Raw genomic sequence first — 18573 nt, forward strand, 5'->3', positions numbered from 1 at the left:
GAAATGTTACTTGAATACTTGTGAGAGGGAGACAAAGATGCTCTCTAGCATCAGTGACATGTGGGCTGCATCCAAAAGGCTGAGTCACAGCCCTCCAGGGAGAGAAAAAGGGAGACCTTGTACTGAAAGATGTGGAAGCAAGAAAGAACATTCACTGTTGTGGGAAGCGGAAGGAGGGGAGGAGACATCTGTCTGTCCTGTGAAATTCAAGGGTGAGTACTTCTTATTACTATTGCTATGATTATTAGTTTTATTTTCAAAAGAAGAAACTGAGATTTTGCCAGATTAAGAGATTTCTCTACAAGCTACTAGCCATGAAAGGGAAAATCCAGAATTCAAGTTGAGATTTCTGGAACCCAAGAGGAAACTGAACGTAAGAGGGAAGGAAGAAATCAAGGAAACTGAAGTCCCCCTGTGGGAGAGGGGGCCCCGGACTGCGAGAGCCGGAAGGGGAGGAAAGCCCGCTGGGCGGCTCCCGCTCCCTCGCTTTTGTTCTCGGAGAGGCCCAGGATGTTGACCGCCAACTTCCCTCATCTGATGAGTGAAGTGTAATAAATGTGTGCTTTTCTGTTTTGTGCAAATGTGAGGTCATTTCCAAAATTAGCCTGTCCAACTGCTGAAATCCCCGAGTTCCCAAACTCTCAGCAGGAAACAGGCCGTGGACGTCCAGATGTTTCTCCTCACAGTGTTCGTCAGGGTAGTGTTTACGTCTATCTTTTTCTTGTCAAATCATGACTTTCTGAAATGCTTTATTACGGTGACCGATCATATGCACAAAAGTACTCAGAAGGGGAACTGAGGGAAGCTAGGGTACAGGGAGACACGTGGCTGCCTGGCCAGTGATCCAGCTCAGACAACCCTTCCTGGGATCCCCACTTGCAGCAAATGCTGGGAGCCTAGACATTCACTGCGTCCGTGACTCTGCTGAGACTGGTCCTTTTCTGTAGGAAGAGAACCAGCATGAGCAACCACCTGGATGACCCCGCTCTTCAGAGGTTAGGGAGGAAAGGGACCTGCCTGCAGGTCTGCAGTCTTCCAAGGGGCACGAACCCCCACGGAAGGGAGCTGACCGCCGGGTGAGAAGGGGCTCTCTCCTGAGCATCATTGGTTATCTCTGACCTTGGGCTGGGACCTGGCCTCACACTTCAGATAATCCTCACAATAGGCCCACAAAGGTTCTGTTCTCACACTCTGTTTGTAGATGAGGAAATGGAAACCCAAGAGCGGTTAAACCACCTCAAGTTTACTCACCTAGTAAGTGGCTGAGCCGGGAGCGCAGCCTGGATCTACTTCAGTCCAAAGAGAGCCTGCCTTTGACTAACCACTACGTCTGAGTGTAATGCTACATAATTCTGTCCTTAAAAAAAAGGCGTGGGCCCACGTGTTCTGACTCTCCAAAGGGGAGATGGGATTTTGCCTCAGTTTCTCACCACAGCAGGACTGTCTGCTTTTCTCTCTGGTAACTGTTTGTGGGTCACTCTCTCTGCATCTACGCTGCTTTGCTCAGGTAACCGGGCCACTTTTGATCACTTTTCTTGCCTTCCTTTTCGGCTCCATTGTTTCATTCTTTGTTTGAACCCCAAAGGAAGATATAAAAGGGACACAGCACATACCTGGCAGGTCATGGTGATTAGCAATGGAAAAAACACCCACACTGGATCCTGGAAGCCTTTCTCCTGCCAGGAGTCTGGTGACCAAAGAGATAACATATCGAACTTTCGACTGATACCACACTTGATTAATTAGTCTTTCTTCCTCCTCTTTAGTTATAATTTTAGCAGTAACTCCATGCTGTTTGTCGCACTTTTAAAGGGAGGGAAGGAAGAGAAAAATGAAGATAAACATGCACAACTTTATTTGGACCTGCTATGTCTCATTAGTAATTTTATGGTTTTGGTGTAGAGTAATACTTAGCACAGAAAGGGCATTTTCTCTTTCTATTTTTCTAACTCGGTATTTACAGTCATGTGCTGTGTAATGACATTTCGGTCAACAACGGACCACCTATACGACAGGGGTCCCGTGAGGTTAGTACCATACAGCCTAGGTGCATAGTGGGCTGTACCATCTTGGTTTGCGTAAGTGCACTCTGTGATGTTTGCACAACGACGAAATCGCCTGACGACGTCTTTCTCGGAATGTGTCCGCAGCATTGTGATGCACGACTGTAAATTGGTGTGTCCTCTTTGGCCTGGCTAGAGGCATGTGTCCATGCGGCATGCACTTACTGTGTATAAGAATGGGCATAAACAAAAGGCAGACATCTGCTCACCAGACCTGCCCCTCTGTCGTCTTCTTAAGCACCAGGGGCAGCGTCTCAAGTTTGTCTCCAGTCTGACTTTGCAGGAACGCTGGGCTCTGTGGTGTTGTTGTCTCTTACCTTTCCTGGGAGTTTATGGGGGCTTTGAAGTTCCTCTGAACAAACAGGGTCTCTGTGTTCACTTGTTGCTGAGCCAAGACTGGGGCCCTGCTCCATCAGCGCCTTATGGAGTGCTCAGTAATTTCGGCTCCCACCTTCTGGTCCTGCTCGCTTTGCAAACATCTGGAGAGAATTAGCTCCCAGGCCTCTGTAACAGGCCCATTTTGTGGTTCTAGGGAGAGTTGTGTGCTGGCGGTGTCGCTGCCCTTAATGAGCTTTCTTTATGGTTTTTCACTGTAAAAGGTGCCCTCGTTAATATTAATAGACAGAGAGAAAGCAAAGCCATCCACCCCTATTCTGCTCCTACCTTCTGGACGGCGAGTGAGACCTTCATGCTGAAAAGGAAAGAGTAAATATCATGAAAATGGGAACGAAGTACAAGATGAAAGAACACATAACAATGGTAATAACAATAATGTCCAGGAACCTGAAATGAGTTTAGTCTATAACTGTGCGATTCATACGATAACTGCTGGCTACATGTGGCTATCGAATGCTGGAAATGTAGCTAGTACGTATTAAGATTTGCTGTTAGTGTAAAACACACACTAGATTTGGAAGACAGTACAAAAATATAAAATAATTTTTATATAGATTATATGCTGAAATAATAACTCGGAGATATAAGGTTAAAGTTAATTTTACCGGTTTCTTTTTACCCTTTTGATGTGGTTATTAGAAATCTGTAAATTATGTCAGTGGGTCGCCTTTGTGGTTTACATCACGTTTCTGCGGGAGCAGTGCAGAAGCGAGCAGACAAATTTCATAACAGGATGCGACGGGACTTGCAGGAGTCCCGTGACTGGGAACCCATGTGACATCGAAGCGAACAGGAGAGGCATCAAAGGAAGTATTAAGAAAACGTCATCCTGAGTCTCAACAAACAGGAAAAGGAGGCTATCAGAAACTGCTGATGGGCAAGTCTTTTCTCGGGACAAAATTCTAGAATCAATTATTAAATACAACATTTATAAGCAAATTAGGAAACAAGTAGATGATTACAAGAAACTGCCTGAGTTCACTAGAAACAAAGCATACCACATTAAATTCACTACCATTTTTGATTAAGTGACAAGACCGACAAATCCAGGGAATTATGTAAACATGCCTGAATTCAGCAAACTACTGGACAAAACTTCTCATGGCATCCTTATAGCCAGATTTTAGAAAGTTGTATTGGACAATAGTAAGTAGGTAAAAACAACAACTGGCTGAATATCTGTGTTCACTCTTGAAAATCTATTTTAGGGAGGCCTACAGGAGAGGTCAAAAAACTGAAAAATTAAATTAATATGGATATCAAAATTAATACTCAGAAAATAATGGATTGATAATGAGAATGTGACATATAACCACCGTAAATGTAAAGCACTGAGTTCCTAAAATGGGTTGTGTAGGTACAGCGCCAAGGTGGCCCAACCTGAAAATAATGCCCAGGAAAAGAATTAATTTTTTAAAAGCAAAACCCAAACTCTCTGTGTAATATGCTTGTGGAAAATATCATAGGAAGTAGTAGTCTCACTTTATTGTACTGAACTGGCCAAATTTAGAATATTTGGTTCAGTTCCTGGATAACCACAATGGTGAAGGGATCTTAAGAGTTGGGAAAGAAGGCTGTGCATCCTGAGAAAGAAAGGCTCTGAGAGTGGCAGGAAGCTGTGACATAAAGTTGTCACTACACAGAATGTGGTTATTCTGCTCTGCTACAAAAAAGGCAGATCCAGAAGCAACTGCTGGTAGTAACAGGAAAGGTTGGAACAAGCCACTGTGAAGAAGAATTTTCAAATAATCTTGGAGCTCTCCCTTGGAAAAACTGTATGGAAGACAATAAATGAGCTCCTCCCCTCCAGAGTGTTTGGTGGAGGCCAGAAGGACATCATCACGATGTGAGAGAGGGTGCTTCTACAGTGGGGGAGGTTAAAGCAAGTGAGATCTTTACATTTCCAATTCTAAGGCTGGAAATCCTGTTATCAGAATAGGGAGTCTTAAGATTCTCTACAGTCTTCTGCTTTGGTGAAATCAAGCTGCATGTCATCTGGAAGCTTCGTGCAAATGATTAGGCCCCAAAATTAGACTATAGGAAACCTAGCCCACAGCCGTCTCCCTGCCTGTCTGCAGGTGTGGGAGGGAGTGAAGGCCTGATGTGTAGTGTTTGCCAATTTCTGTGGTGTAAACTCTCCCACCAGAGCAAAGTTTAAGCAGCCCACAGCTTAACAACTGGCTCACAAATTTCCTGGAAATTTAACACGGTTCTCACAAGCCAGTGTGAGCTGGCTTCAGTACACCACTGCTAACACATCACTTAGCAGTCAGAATGTGGTGTCCACAAGACAGAACCTATAAATCAATCAAATTTTGGTGTTTTTGAAAAAAAATATTTGCTGTGGGTCAGACACTCTGAAAGGCGCTAACATGTGACATAGTCTTTTTCCTCAAAGACCTTAAGGCCAACTTATGGGGAAAGGGAAAGGTTGGGGGAACAAAGATTAACGCACACAGGAAAAATAGAAAGTATTTTAGGACACATAACAGTGCTGACCATATAGGTCTGTGCTAGCGGGGCTTGGAAAGCAGTGAAGGGACAAGAGCTGATGATCGTTGAGTGTGGAAATATTCCATGCGCTGTGTGAGCCACCACTTCTGATATCTCTGGAAACATAACCATAACCCTGTCGGGGAGCCCTTGTGCCATTGTATGGGTGAGGAACCAGAGCTCAAAAATACCCAGACGTGTACCCCAGGCTGCACCACTGGCAGTAGCACCAGTCCATCTGAATCCACACCTCAGACACGTTCCACCACCCGTTCCCCCCTCTGCATTGTCAGGGACGGACGAGGTAAGACTGAAGCTTACCTTCAGTAGGTAGGAAGGAGAGTAATTAAATGCCTCCTTCAAACTAGAGGTCTATGGGGCCTGCCCCGTGGCTGAGTGGTAAGTTCACATGGTCCAATTCGGCAGCCCAGGGTTTCACCGGTTCGGATCCTGGGCGCAGACATGGCACCGCTCGTCAGGCCACGCTGAGGCCACGTCCCACATAGCACAACTAGAAGGGCCTACAACTAAAAATACACAACTATGTACTGGGGGGCTTTACGGGGAAGAAGAAAGAAAAGTACAAAACAAACCCTAGAGGTCTACAAAGCAGGAGGATAGTCCCACCTGATTGTAGCTGACAGGTCAGCTTCTCTGTAGACAGTGTCGCTCGGAGCCATGGCCGGTGCTCTGACTCTGACAGCAAGGCCAAGCAGACTGCCACCGGCCTTGCCCCAAGCCCAGCCCACCCACACTAAAACGCTTCTCCCTGCCACTCTGTCACACTGACCTGGATGTAGGTTTGAGTTTTTGTTCAGAATTCCAGCTGTGTGAGTTAAGGAAATAAATAGATGGCTGAACCTCAGTTTCTTCCACCATAAAATGAGAAATCAGGCTATGTGTCTCACACCTTGTTGAGATTCAATGTGCTAATTTTAAACAACACCTAGCACAATGCCACACAGAGTAAGCACTCGACACGCTAGGTTCCCTTCCCTCCGTGGAGGGGCGTGGTGTCTCCCGGGCTGGGTTGCCATGTGGATCTTTGTGTCCCCAGCAACTAACCTGGTGCCTGGAAAGAGAACAGGAAACCTTGTTTAGTCACAGTGCTGATTCATACTCTGGGCACAGAAATGCCTTTTACATTAAATACAGACAGTATCTGTGCACAGGTAAAAATCCATTCCAGTGTCAAGAAGTCGGTGTACACTTTTCTCTGGGCTGGTCGGTCTGGGCACACAAGGGCATCCTGACGGTTGCTCGCCTCCATCTGACAGCTGCCTCTGTCTGTTATTTACTTCAACTCGGTGTCATCTTTTTGCCGTGACCTTTCAGTTCTGGTGAGCTGTTTGTCCCATTACACTAACAAGTGACAATGCTGGGGTTGTCACGAAGGGTCCAAGGGCTGGATGGTAGAGTTCAGGTATTATGGCAGCTCCAGGTAGGTTCAGTCAAGGAACCAGGTGATGAAGGTCATGGGGCTGTGGGGAGGCCCTCTAGTTTTTACGAAGGGCCGTGTGCCCACCCCGGCAGCCTGCAAGGATTGACAGTAATTGCGTGAGTGGGAGCTGGAAGGGACTGCAGCCTGAGGTTGTCAGGGTGATATGAAGAGCAGAAGAGTGGTCCGCAATGTCCAAAGCTCCCTGGGCTGGAGCTGCGGTTCCCAACCGTGCTAATTCCGCTTTCCGCCAGCTCATCACCCCTCCCAGCGTCGCCTACCAGGGTGTGCCGATGGGCACTCCCCAAGTGTGTGCTGCAGGGACCAACTATGAAGCTCACGATGTATTTTCTGTGGAAGCTGGCTCTGATTTTAGCAGACAGCACGAGCTGTTGTCTGGTTTTTATTAAATTCCATAAGTAAGAGAGTAACTCATACTCCAGAATGTTACAGACTCACTATTTACATAATGAGACTCTAATTGAAAACTGTTTTGTCCTTTTCTGCTTTTCTCTATTTTGCAAATTTTCTTTAATGAGCATGGAGTACTTTTATATTAAAAAAATAAACATTTTTTGAAAGAGTACGAGTTTCACGTCAGAAACAGAAGTGCGAGCAGGGAACTTGTCTTGCCGGAGGCTTTGAAACCATAATCCGCCAGCTCTGATGCTCAGAAAGTCGTCTTATGGGACGTTTTTCTCCACTTCCGTAAATTTGGGTGAGCTTTGTTCTTAGCCTGCCAGTTGAAGGATGGGAAATGCATGTGTGATCAGCGGGATGAGTAACTGACTGAATTCCCTCGTACCTACTGCAGTTTGGGTTCTGGGTTAAGCACTTGGAAAATGATGACTTTTCAAAAGCTGGGCTTTCTCATCATGGAAGGACAAAAGAGATGACAGCTCTGTGTCCGACAGTTTATTGAGCATCAGCTGTGTGCCAGGCACTGTCCTGGGCACTGAAGACACAGAGCTCATTTGTGTCTTCACTCTAGTTAGGAAGGTAGATATGAAAACAGCATTGTAACAACAGAGGGTGATTCAGGGATGAGAGGCTGTAGGTGAGTGGTCAGGGCAGGTTTCACAGAGGCCAGGACATTTCAACAGTCTTCACTTTAGCGTAGGATTTGCTGAGCAGACCAGGCGTGTTTGGGTGGGAAGAGAGTGGTAGAGGCAAGGAGAATCTGGCAGAAGGAAAAGATGGCAGCATGGTCAGACCTGGGGTCTACCTCATTCAAAGTCTTCAAAGACATCACCATTCTTGTACCAAATAAGAAGCTGGGCTAGTGGGCCACTCTGAGCCCCAATTCCACCCAACACCTATTTGCCCCACGCGGACCCAGCATAAGTATGGTGGATGATTCATGAACATGACATCAACACACAAAATCACTTCATGATCAGAGAGTTGTCCTACTGTGTCCTACTGTGATGCTTCCTGTCCTTTTGGTAACATTGCAGAGCAGGGGCCGGCCCTGTGGCCGAGTGGTTAAGTTTGTGCGCTCTGCTTTGGCGGCCCAGGGTTTCCCTGGTTTGGATCCCGGGCGTGGACATGGCACCGCTCATCAGGCCATGCTGAGGTGGCGTCCCACATAGCAGAACCAGAAGCACTCACAACTAGAATATACAACTATGTACTGGGGCTTTGGGGAGAAGAAGAAGGGAAAAAAAAAAAAACAAGATTGGCAAGTTATTAGCTCACAATCCTTAAAAAAAAAAAAAAAAATTGTACAGTTTAAACTGCGAGGCCTCCCATTCCAGAATGAGAAATTGTGTATTAGGATTGGCGTAATAAGTACTTAGGTTTGTATAACCTCCTGGAACTCCCAGGATGGCTTTTCCTGAGAGAAATTATAATCTGGACATTGTCCTAACACCTAGACAGGCGGGAAAGGGAAGAGATGGTGCCACCAATGGGGGTTGCTTACACCGTGGGCAGCCTTCCAGTCCAAGAAATAAAAATAACTGTAATGCAATTTAATCTTTACTGAGCTCTCTTGAAGGATATCAGAGGGAATCCCAAATGCACAGCAAAACCTCCTCCATTGCCTCTGCCCGTCTCTCTGGCCGCGTACATCACACATTTGTGGTTGTCCTCCTGATTCCCTCCTCCTCCCTATATTCCTCCAGACTCTCCTAACCCCGCTACAGGAGCACGTCTTTGTACCCCGGCCCGCTCCCCTTTCTGAATCTATTCCTCCTGTGGCTGGTAGCTCTCTCTCCCTTTCTAAGTAAATCCATTTCGCCTCTTCAGCCCACTACTCCAGTCAACACCACGGTATTTTTATATTCATGGCAGAAGTTTCAGAGGCAGAATGGGGGATGCTTTGCAGACGCTAGAATACCCAGGACGGTGACTCCTTTTCCTCGACAAGGACTTATTCCACCTGACCAGCAGGCATGTTTAGGCCCTGCTGGCAACGTTTCTTTCTGGCAGCTCCCATACTTTAGGCCTTGCTCACCCTAGAGACGTAAGATTTCCGCGATCAGAGAAGCTCGACGTAAAATGATCTTCATCAGCCTATTCTCCCTTAACTCACTTAAGTCTTTCATAGCCAATTTGAGTCTCGATTCCTGTACTCGTCCAAGAGGGTTAACCACAGAACACTACTCCTCGAGAGCCTGTCTCCCCCCAGCCCCGAGGGCAGGGCAGCCCACCAGCACTGTCCTGGAAATGGAACGCACCCATTTCCTGTTGTATTTCGTATGTGTTGACATGAATTGAATCTGGGCATAAATTTCTCAAAGGGTCTTTCAGTCCTTTGAACCAAGTATGAACCAAGTGTCACTGAAGTCATGAAACCTGGAGCACACGACTGCCCTTCACCCTGCCCAGGCCACTGTACGAATGGGTGACCGGGCCACCTTCCCCTCACAGATTTCCTCCAGTGTCTATGCTGCGAGCCAGGGGTCTTCAAGAACAGAGAAAGCCACTTGTTTTTCCTTTCCTTTGAGGGAAGTGATGAGATGACAGCTCTGAGCCCATTCTGGTACTTGAAGAGTTAATCTGCTGCCCCCCCCCCCCCCCCAGCGGCTCTCTGGGACCCCCAGCTCCCAAAAGGGGAATGAGTGAGAGAGGGTGACGTGAAGGGTGGGTGCCTTGTGATGGGGCATGGTTCCCAGTGGCTTTGTCCTTGCTCCCAGAGTGCTAGGTAGATGGAAGGGCTGGCTTTTTGACAGCGTCTTCTCTCCCGCCCCCCACCACAACTGGGCTTGTTTCCTCCGGACCTGAGGCAAAGCAGTGGTAGAAGCAGGATTTCTTGCAAGTTTTCCGCCGTGGGGTGCCGCAGCAGCTGTGACCCCGGCTTGATTTTGATGTGGACTTCAAGGGCGCCGTCCCCAGCAGGGGGAACATTCTTACCTCAGGAGCCTATTCACATTGGTAGCCTTGGCAGGGAAAGTTCCAGAAGCTTTGATTACACAAATACCTCTACTAGGTACAGGCCCCTCTTGGCAACCTGGAGAGAGGGAATGTGCATGTGGGCTGATTAAACCAAACGACCCGTTTCCTCTGCTGGGCTGGGGGCTGGGGCCTTCAGCTTGGAAATGAGTTTTCCCTTGGCTGTGTTGCCTGGAAACTTGGAGGGTTTAATTAAGAGTGGGGAGGATTTTGGCTTCTGCAGCTGCCTCTACTCTCCCCCAGGGTTGCTGAGTGTCTGTGCGTGTGTGTGTGCACGCACGCTCACTGCGCATGTGTGTGTCCCCTGCAGTGCAGGCCAAACCTGTCTGGAGAAGTGAACTCTGTACCACGACAGATGTGACTCTTTTTATTTCAACTGATTTCAGTTAATAACTTTTCACCCCGTGAGCCACAGAGGCTGCGTGTGGGTTGTGCATCGCATACTGGTGCCTGGACAATGGGGGTGGAGGGGGCAGCATCACCTTATTCCTGCATCCATTGAGGGCCAGTCTTCAGAAAGCTTTCTAAATGCTCCTGAGTGAGTCCCAGAAGGACCACGCTGGGCCGATGGACAGGGCCCGCCTGCCCAAGACAGTCGTCTTACTTGTTTAGGGAAAAAGAACAAATAAATTAAAATACAGTATTTTTAATCCTTTTTTGCCTCAATATCCTGTATTAACCTCAACATTACCAGTTAGTTCTTCTCCCATCTGGAGATTTTGAAGAATTGAGGACGAATTTTCTTTTCCACTTTTCTTCAGTATGTTTGTATTTATTTATTTTTCAACTGCAAACATAACACGTACACATGTTCCAGTTATAAAAGGATTCAAGACAGAAGTGTAACCTCTCTTGCCTCAAGGTAGGTCTCCCAGCTGGGGTCAAGGTCGTGTTGGTCAAGGTCGATCTAGGCACATTCTCATCCCCCTCCTCTTCTTCCTCCCCTCACTTCATTTCTCCCTTCCTTTCCTCCTCCCTCCAGAGGCAGATTCAGAGACGTAGTCCCTTCCTTCACAGGGCGCGTGGAAATGAGCGGTCCCATGGGTGTGTGTTAGTTCCTAGGGCCACCACAACAGGAACCACAGCCTGGGGACTCACGACAGACACGTGTCGTCTCACAGTCTGGAGGCTCTGAGTGCAAGACCAAGGTGTGGGCAGTGCTGGCTCCTCCCGAGGCTGTGAGGGAAGCTGTCCCAGGCCTCTCCCGCAGCTCCTGGCAGCTTGTTGGCATCTCTGCTGTTCCTCAGCTTGTAGCTGCAGCCCCGTGACCTCCACCCTCATCTCCGCCTGGCCTTCCCTGCGCGTGTCTGTCTCTGTGTCCATATTTCCTGTTTGTATAAAGACACAAGTCTTATTGGGTTAGGGCCCACCCTAATGGCCTTCCTTTAACCTGGTTACCTCTATAAAGACCCTGTCTCCAAAAAGGTCTGATTCTGAAGGTTAGGTCTTCAGCATCATTTAGGGGATACAGTTCAACCCACAACACCAGACAAAGTGGCAGCTATGTGTACTTGGTACTGTGGTAGTACCCAGGAGGGACTAAAAAAAAAAAAAAAAGCCAGTAATGGGGTATATTAACGTAACTACTTTCTTCTTTTCCTTTTTGAATTTAATATTCATTTTCATTAGCTTTATACATACACATTTCTGAAAGAGTCAGTGGTTTTACAAGGCTTATTATGGAACATAGGCATCAACAAGCCGTGCAGTGCTCTCAGCTCCGTTGCACGCTCTCAGAGGCAGCCCCCTCCAACGCTTCTGATTCTGTTAATACTTGACTGCACATTTCCAAATGACAGATGTATGTCATGTATGTTGTCACATGATCTTTCGATTATAGATATTATCTATTGGCTTCCCGACACAGAATATGGGGACTTAGCTCATGCTAGGACCCTGCTGCATGCACACACACACACACACACACACCCTAGCATGCCATCTGCCGAAGATGGTGACGTTGCGCTCTGGTTAGATCAACACCCAATGTTCTCGTCACCACGACTGTGGAGATGCTGTAGATGGCTAAGTTGTGTGCGATGCCTAGAGCACTTCTCCTTCCCATGCAGTCTTTCCACCTGGAGTGAATAATTGGCTTGTTTTTTCACTTGCTTGGTTTTTAATGAACTTATCACTAATCAAATCCAAATTCTGCCTAGCTGTGTAAAAGTCTCTCAAAACATTCAAACACATGAGTAACTGTTGAGTTTGTCTTCTTGAGACCTTGCCCAGAACCCCCGGACCCGCTCCAACCTGGCACCGAGGGTCATGTGACCAGCCTGTTTCCCCGGGAACCGTCAGTGTAGGCCTTTCCTCTGAGACTGGTCAGATGCCCGGAGAAGACTCCTCAGTCCCCCGCTCAGAGGATGTGTGGGGCTGCTGTGTTCTGGGAGCTGAGCGCAGGAAGAGAGCGGGAGCCCACACACCCGGTCAGCCCATCAGTATTCCTTGGACCCTTCTGTCTCCAGTACAGCCCCCTCCCACACCTCCACCCTCCCGACATGTCCAGTTCAGGAATGCCCTGTTTACTGTCTCTGGAAAATAAATCTCTCCTGTCACGTACTGCAGTGAACAGGGGTCAAGTGGCCACACAGCATGGGGGTGGGGGGGCGGCAGGGACCTCTACCTGCTTCCACAGTCTCTCTGCCCACCCTGCTGTTTCAGCCCCACCTTCACACTCTTTTCCAGAGGTACCCGGGGCCACCAATTCCTGCGCTTGTTCTCAGCTCTGAATGTGAACCAAGGCTCCTTTGGAGCCCCCGGCAGACAGCACACAGCTTTGTTGCCCGGGTCCCAGGCCATCACCATCTGTCGCAGCATTTCAGCTTCCCAGGTTCTGCCATCTTCTCCTTCCCTGTTCTCCTTGTTTTTGTGTAGTGCGCTTCAAAAAGAAAGAGAGCAAAATATTTGCCTCCAATTTGTCAGCTTTAACTCGACAGCCATTCTTGTGCTTTAACCATCATGTGCAGGAGACATTTTCAAACTCCAAGGGAGTGATCCTATTCCTGGGCTTGCAGAAGTTGTGAGTGAGTTTAGGGAGAACAGAAGAACCTCTCCATGCTCTGTGACCTTCAAACACACGCACGTGCCCACACGACTGCGTGCTCATCCAGCCACGCTCTCTGCGTAACCTACAGCCCACCTGGGTTGAACGTTTGGAGTCACCAGCTCCAGATTCTTATTTTATTCTCTGTGTTATTTTCTTACATTCCCCAATTCTTTCTTTTCCTCTCTCCAGTTTATTCTTGACAGCACAGCCAAAGTGTTCCCTGTAAAAATGCAAATCCTATTATCATATGTCAGTGCCCTTCTTCAAAGCCTTCAATATCTTCCCTTTGCCCTTAGAACAAAGCCCCGCTCTCCTCTCCTCTCCTCTCCCCTCCTCTCCTCTTGTCCTACAAGCCCCTTGCAGTCTGGGCCTGCCCACCTGTCTGCTCTCACCTTAGTCTCCCCTCCCTGGCTAAGACTTGGCTTCCTTGGCGTTTCTCAGTTCCATTTCCTCCGCCTGGAAAGCTTTCCACCTCAGCCCCACAAAGGCTCTTCCAAGAGAGACATTCCCTGGCCCCCCGTCCCTCCCCCATGCACTAGGTTAATCCTACATCACATTCTCCCACGACACCCTGTACTTGTACTTGATGACCCGCTAGCTGCATGTTCCGGCTGGACTGGAAGCACCGTGAGCACGGGATCTTTTTCTGTCTTGTCGACATCATAACCCTGGGACCCAGCACCAGGCCTGGCACATAGGAGGCAATCAACAGACATTTATTGAATTAATTGCACTTTTCACCTTAGATTTTTCTAGTCTTGGCTCCCACCTCACCCCAGCATGCTCTCCATTCTAAATCTACTGTTCTAATCGGGGAGAATAGTAGCTAAATATTGGAACTGTTTGGTCTGGGAAGACGTTCATAAACCCCTTTCTGGATCGCTGGGCTTGGGGCCTCCATTTCTCTCTCCCCGTGGAAAACAGTCTAAGGTGTCCTCAGGACGCTGGAGCCAGTGACCAGGGGTCTCAGCTTATTCTGCTGGCCCTGGAAGCAGAAGATCCTCAACCTCACAAAGAGAATGAGGAAGACTGTTTGCTTTCCGTGGGGGATCGGGGACGTTCGTTGTAGTAAAGTTCTCAGGTCATAGGAGTGCTCTCACAAAATAAACCAAGCGGAGGTCCCCGTCACAGAATTACAGCCGCAGTAACACGTGTAAAGCTTGCCCCAGATTTTCTCTCATTGCTTTTCTTACATGAGAGAAAAAAAAGTAGCCCACCTATACAATAATTGGAAGTTTGAAACTGAAACTATTTGTTTCCTCGTCTGTAAAAGGAGGAGGTTAAACTAAGGCCCCAAAGGCTGCTCTGAAACCGCGTGACCTCATCCTGTGACTCTTTGTAAGAGTTGTTCACAAGAACTCCTGGGTTTCTGAAAATACGTTGCTCTTGAGGAAATCCAAATTTTATCACGAGGTTTTAAAAAAATATATAAACACCTTTATGAACTTGGCAAAGAATCAGGTGAAGAATACTGTGGGTTTGCCATCTGCCAACAATGGTACCATTCTGAAGAGTTCTGTAGCCAGCGTTTTAGTTCTCAGCACAGAAACACATGAGGGCTGGGAGGCTGGGATCCTCAGCAGCAGCTTTGGCTCCCTCTGTCTTTGTACAGGGACAAAAAATGACATAATACTTGCCTAAACGCAAAGGATTTTAAGTATCCTAGACTTTTAAATAAATAGATAAACAAATAAAAGAACCGCGTGATACTTTGTATTATTATTCAGTAAATATTTACTCCCTTGCACATCCCATTAGGGGCTTTAATGTTGGGTTGGGCCGTGCAATTTGCTTTGACCGATGAAATGTTTGTGGACGTGGCACACACCTTAAACATCCTTTCTCACTTTAGCTTCTGTCTTGTGCACCGTGACCTGCCGTGAGATGCCCTGCGTAACTACCGTCCCTTTAACCTGGACTCCAAAATAAAACGTGAGGAGCAAATATAAACTGCGTCCGCAGACCCTCTCAACTGAACTCAGCCCAATTCAACTGAGTCACAGTTGATCTGCAGACCTTTGATGTGAGAATAAATGCTTGCTCTTTTAAGCCACTGAGTGTTTTTTTTACTGAGGTCATGTGGCTTATAACATTGTGTAAATTTCAGGTATACATTGTTATATATCAGCTTCTGTATAGACTGCATTGTGCTCACCATCAATAGTCTAGATTTTATCCATCACCATACATATGTGCCCCTTTACCCCTTTCACACACACCCCCACTTCTCTTCTGGAAACCATTAATCTGTTCTATTTATCCATGTGTTTATCTTCCACATATGAGTGAAATCATACGGTATTTGTCTCTCTCTGTCTGACTTATTTCACTAAGCATAAGACCCTCAAGTTCCACCCATGTTGTTGCAAATGACATGATTGTCTTTTTATGGCTGAGTAGTGTTCCATTGCATCTATATACCACATCTTCTTTATCCAATCATCAGTCGATGGGCACTTGGGCTGCTTCCACATCTTGGCTGTTATGAACAATGCTGCAATGAACATAGGGATGCATAAATCTCTTTGAATTGTTGATTTCATGTTCTTTGGATAAATACCCAGTAGTAGGATGGGTGGATCATATGGTATTTCCATTTTTAAGTTTTTGAGAAATCTCCATACTGTTTTCCTTTGTGGCTGCACCAGTTTTCATTCTCATCAGCAGAGTTATGAGTTTCCTTTTCTCCACATCCTCTCCAATACTTGTTATTTCTTGTGTTATTAATTACAACCATTCTGACGGAGGCGAGGTGATATCCCATTGTAGTTTTGATTTACATTTCTCTAATAGTTAGTGATGTTGAACATCTTTTCATGTGTCTGTTAAGCATCTGTGTATCTTCTTTGGAAAAATGTCTGTTCGTATCCTCCGCCATTTTTTGATTGAGTTGTTTGTTTCTTTGTTGTTGAGTTGTATGAGTTCTTCGTATATTTTGGAAGTTAACCCCTTGTCAAATATATGATTTGCAAATATTTTCTCCTAGTTGGTGGGTTGTCTTTTCGTTTTGTTGATGGTTTCCTTTGCTGTGCAGAAGCTTTTTAATCTGATGAAGTCCCATTTGTTTATTTTTCTTTGTTTCCCTTGCCTGAATAGACATGATATTTGAAAAGATACTGCTAACACTGATGTCAAAGAGTGGACCGCCTGTATTTCCTTCTAGGAGTTTTATGGTTTCAGGTCTTACATTCATGTCTTTAATCCATTTTGAGTTAATTTTTGTGTATGGTGTAAGACAATGGTCTACTTTCATCCTTTTGCCTGTTGCTGTCCAGTTTTCCCAACACCCTTTATTGAAGAGACTTTCCTTTCTCCATTGTATGTTCTTGGCTCCTTTGTCAAAGATTAGCTGTCTGTAGATGTGTGGTTTTATTTCTGGGCTTTCAATTCTGTTCCATTGATCTCTGTCTGTTTTTCTGCCAGTACCATAATGTTTTGATTACTATAGCTTTGCACTAAAATTTGAATTCAATGAGTGTGATACTTCCAATTTTATTCTTTTTTGTCAGAATTGTTTTGGCTATTCAGGGTCTTTTGTTGTTCTGTAAAAATTTTAGGATTCTTTGCTCTGTTTCCATGGAGAATGTTACTGGAATTCTGATTGGGATTGCATTGAATCTGTAAATGGCTTTGGGTAATACAGACATTTTAACTATGTTTATTCTTCCAATCCATGAGTGTGAATATCTTTCCATTTCTTTATGTTTTCTTTGATTTCTTTCAATAATGTCTTATACTTTTCAGTGTATAGGTCTTCCACCTCATTGATTAAATTTATTCATTGGTATTTTATTCTTTTTGTTGCAATTATAAATGGGATTATATTCTTGATTTCTCTTTCTGCTAGTAGATTATTGAAATGAAACTGATTTTTGTAGGTTAATTTTGCATCCTGCAACTTTATTGTATTTGTTGATTATTTCTAATAGTTTTTGGTGGATCCTTTAGGGTTTTCTATGTATAGAATCATGTAATCTGTAAACAGTGAGAGTTTCACTTCTTCCTCTCCTATTTGGATCCCTGTTATTTCTTTTTCTTGCCTAGTTGCTCTGGCTAAAACTTCCAGTACTGTGTTGAATAAGAGTGGTGAGAGTGGTCAACCTTGTCTTGTTCCTGGCTTTCAGGATGGCTTTCAGTTTTTCCCTGTTGAGTATGATGTTGGCTGTGGGTTTGTCATATATGCCCTTTACTATGTTGAGGTACTTTCCTTCCATACCCATTTTATTGAGAGTTTCTATCATAAATAATGTTGGATCTTGCCAAATGCTTTCTCTGCATCTATTGAGAGAATCATGTGATTTTTTTTTTTTTTTTGAGGAAGATTAGCCCTGAGCTAACATCTACCGTCAATCCTCCTCTTTTTGCTGAGGAAGACTGGCCCTGAGCTAACTTTATATGTGGGACTCCTACCACATCATGGCTTGCCAAGTAGTGCCATGTCCACACCCAGGATCCAAACCGGTGAACCCTGGGCCACCGAAACGAAACGTGTGCACTTAACCGCCACACCATTGGACCAGCCTGGATCATGTGGTTTTTATTCTTCATTTTGTTAATGTGGTGTATCACATTGACTGATTTGCAGATGTTGAACCATCCCTGGAATAAATCCCACTTGACCATGTTGTATGATCCTTTTAATTTATTGTTGGATTCTATTTGCTAATATTTTGTTGAGGATTTTTGCATCTATGTTCATCAGTGATATTAGCCTGCAATTTTTCTTTTTTATGTTGTCCTTGTCTGTTTTTGGTATCAGAGTGATGTTGGCCTCATAGAATGTGTTAGGAAGCATCCCATCCTCTTCAATTTTCTGGAATAGTTTGAGAAGGATAGGAATGAAGTCTTCTTTGAATGTTTGGTAGGATTCACCAGAGAATCTGTCTGTCCTGGGCTTTTCTTTTTTGAGATGTTTTTGATTACTGTTACAATCTCTTTGCTTGTGATTGATCTATTCAGCTTCTTTATTTCTTCTTGATTCAGTTTTGGGAGGTTGTATGATTCTATGAATTTATCCATCTCTTCTAAGATTATTAAGTTTGTTGGCATATAGCTTTCATAGTATTCTCTTATAATCCTTTGAATTTCTGCGGTGTCCATTGTAATTTCTCCTCTTTCATTTCTGATTTTATTTATTTGAGTCTTCTCTCTTTTTTTCTTAGTGAGTCTGGCTAAGGGTTTGTCAATTTTGTTCATCTTCTCAAAGAGCAAACTCTTACTTTCATTGATCCTTTCTATTGTTTTCTTAGTCTCTATTTCATTTATTTCTGCTCTGCTTTTGTTATTTTCTTCTACTGACTTTGGGCTTTGTTTGTTCTTCGTTTTCTCGTTCCTTTAGATATAGTGTAAGCTTGCTTATTTGAGATTTTTCTTGTTTGTTGAGGTAGGCCTGTATTGGTATAAATTTCCCTCTTAGCACTGCTTTTGCTATATCCCATAAGAGTTGGTATGTTGTGTTTTCTTTATCTTTTGTCTCCAGGTATTTTTTGATTTCTCTTTTGATTTCTTCATTGACCCAATTGTTCTTCTGTACCATGTTGTTTAATCTCCACATATGTGTGACTTTCTCAGCTTTTTTCTTGTGGTTGATTTCAAGTTTTATAGCATTGTGGTTCAAGAAGATGCTTGATATGGTTTCAATTCTCCTTAAATTTATTGAGACTTGCTTTGTTTCCCAATATATGGTCTATCTTTGAGAATGTTCCATGTGCACTTGAGAAGAGTGTGTATTCTGCTGT

The 18573-nt window shown here is 45.2% G+C and overlaps 2 long non-coding RNA genes across 2 annotated transcripts in view; one reads left to right on the top strand and one right to left on the bottom strand.

Moving 5' to 3' along the window:
• The first annotated feature begins 73 nt into the window (after positions 1-73).
• The window catches only part of LOC106839751 (uncharacterized), a 54822-nt gene continuing 36322 nt past the window's right edge, over positions 74-18573 (top strand). The window contains exon 1 of the long non-coding RNA XR_001400214.3: positions 74-212. This is a non-coding gene — a long non-coding RNA (uncharacterized lncRNA). The remainder of the gene's footprint in view (positions 213-18573) is intronic.
• On the bottom strand, positions 219-5943 carry LOC139040367 (uncharacterized). Its single transcript, XR_011494768.1, has 3 exons — positions 5743-5943; positions 5274-5479; positions 219-2754 (listed from the first exon to the last, which is right to left on the bottom strand). It is a non-coding gene; the product is annotated as an uncharacterized lncRNA (long non-coding RNA).

Source organism: Equus asinus, chromosome 16, assembly GCF_041296235.1.
Source record: "Equus asinus isolate D_3611 breed Donkey chromosome 16, EquAss-T2T_v2, whole genome shotgun sequence".
In the NCBI taxonomy this organism is placed as follows: Eukaryota; Metazoa; Chordata; class Mammalia; order Perissodactyla; family Equidae; genus Equus; species Equus asinus.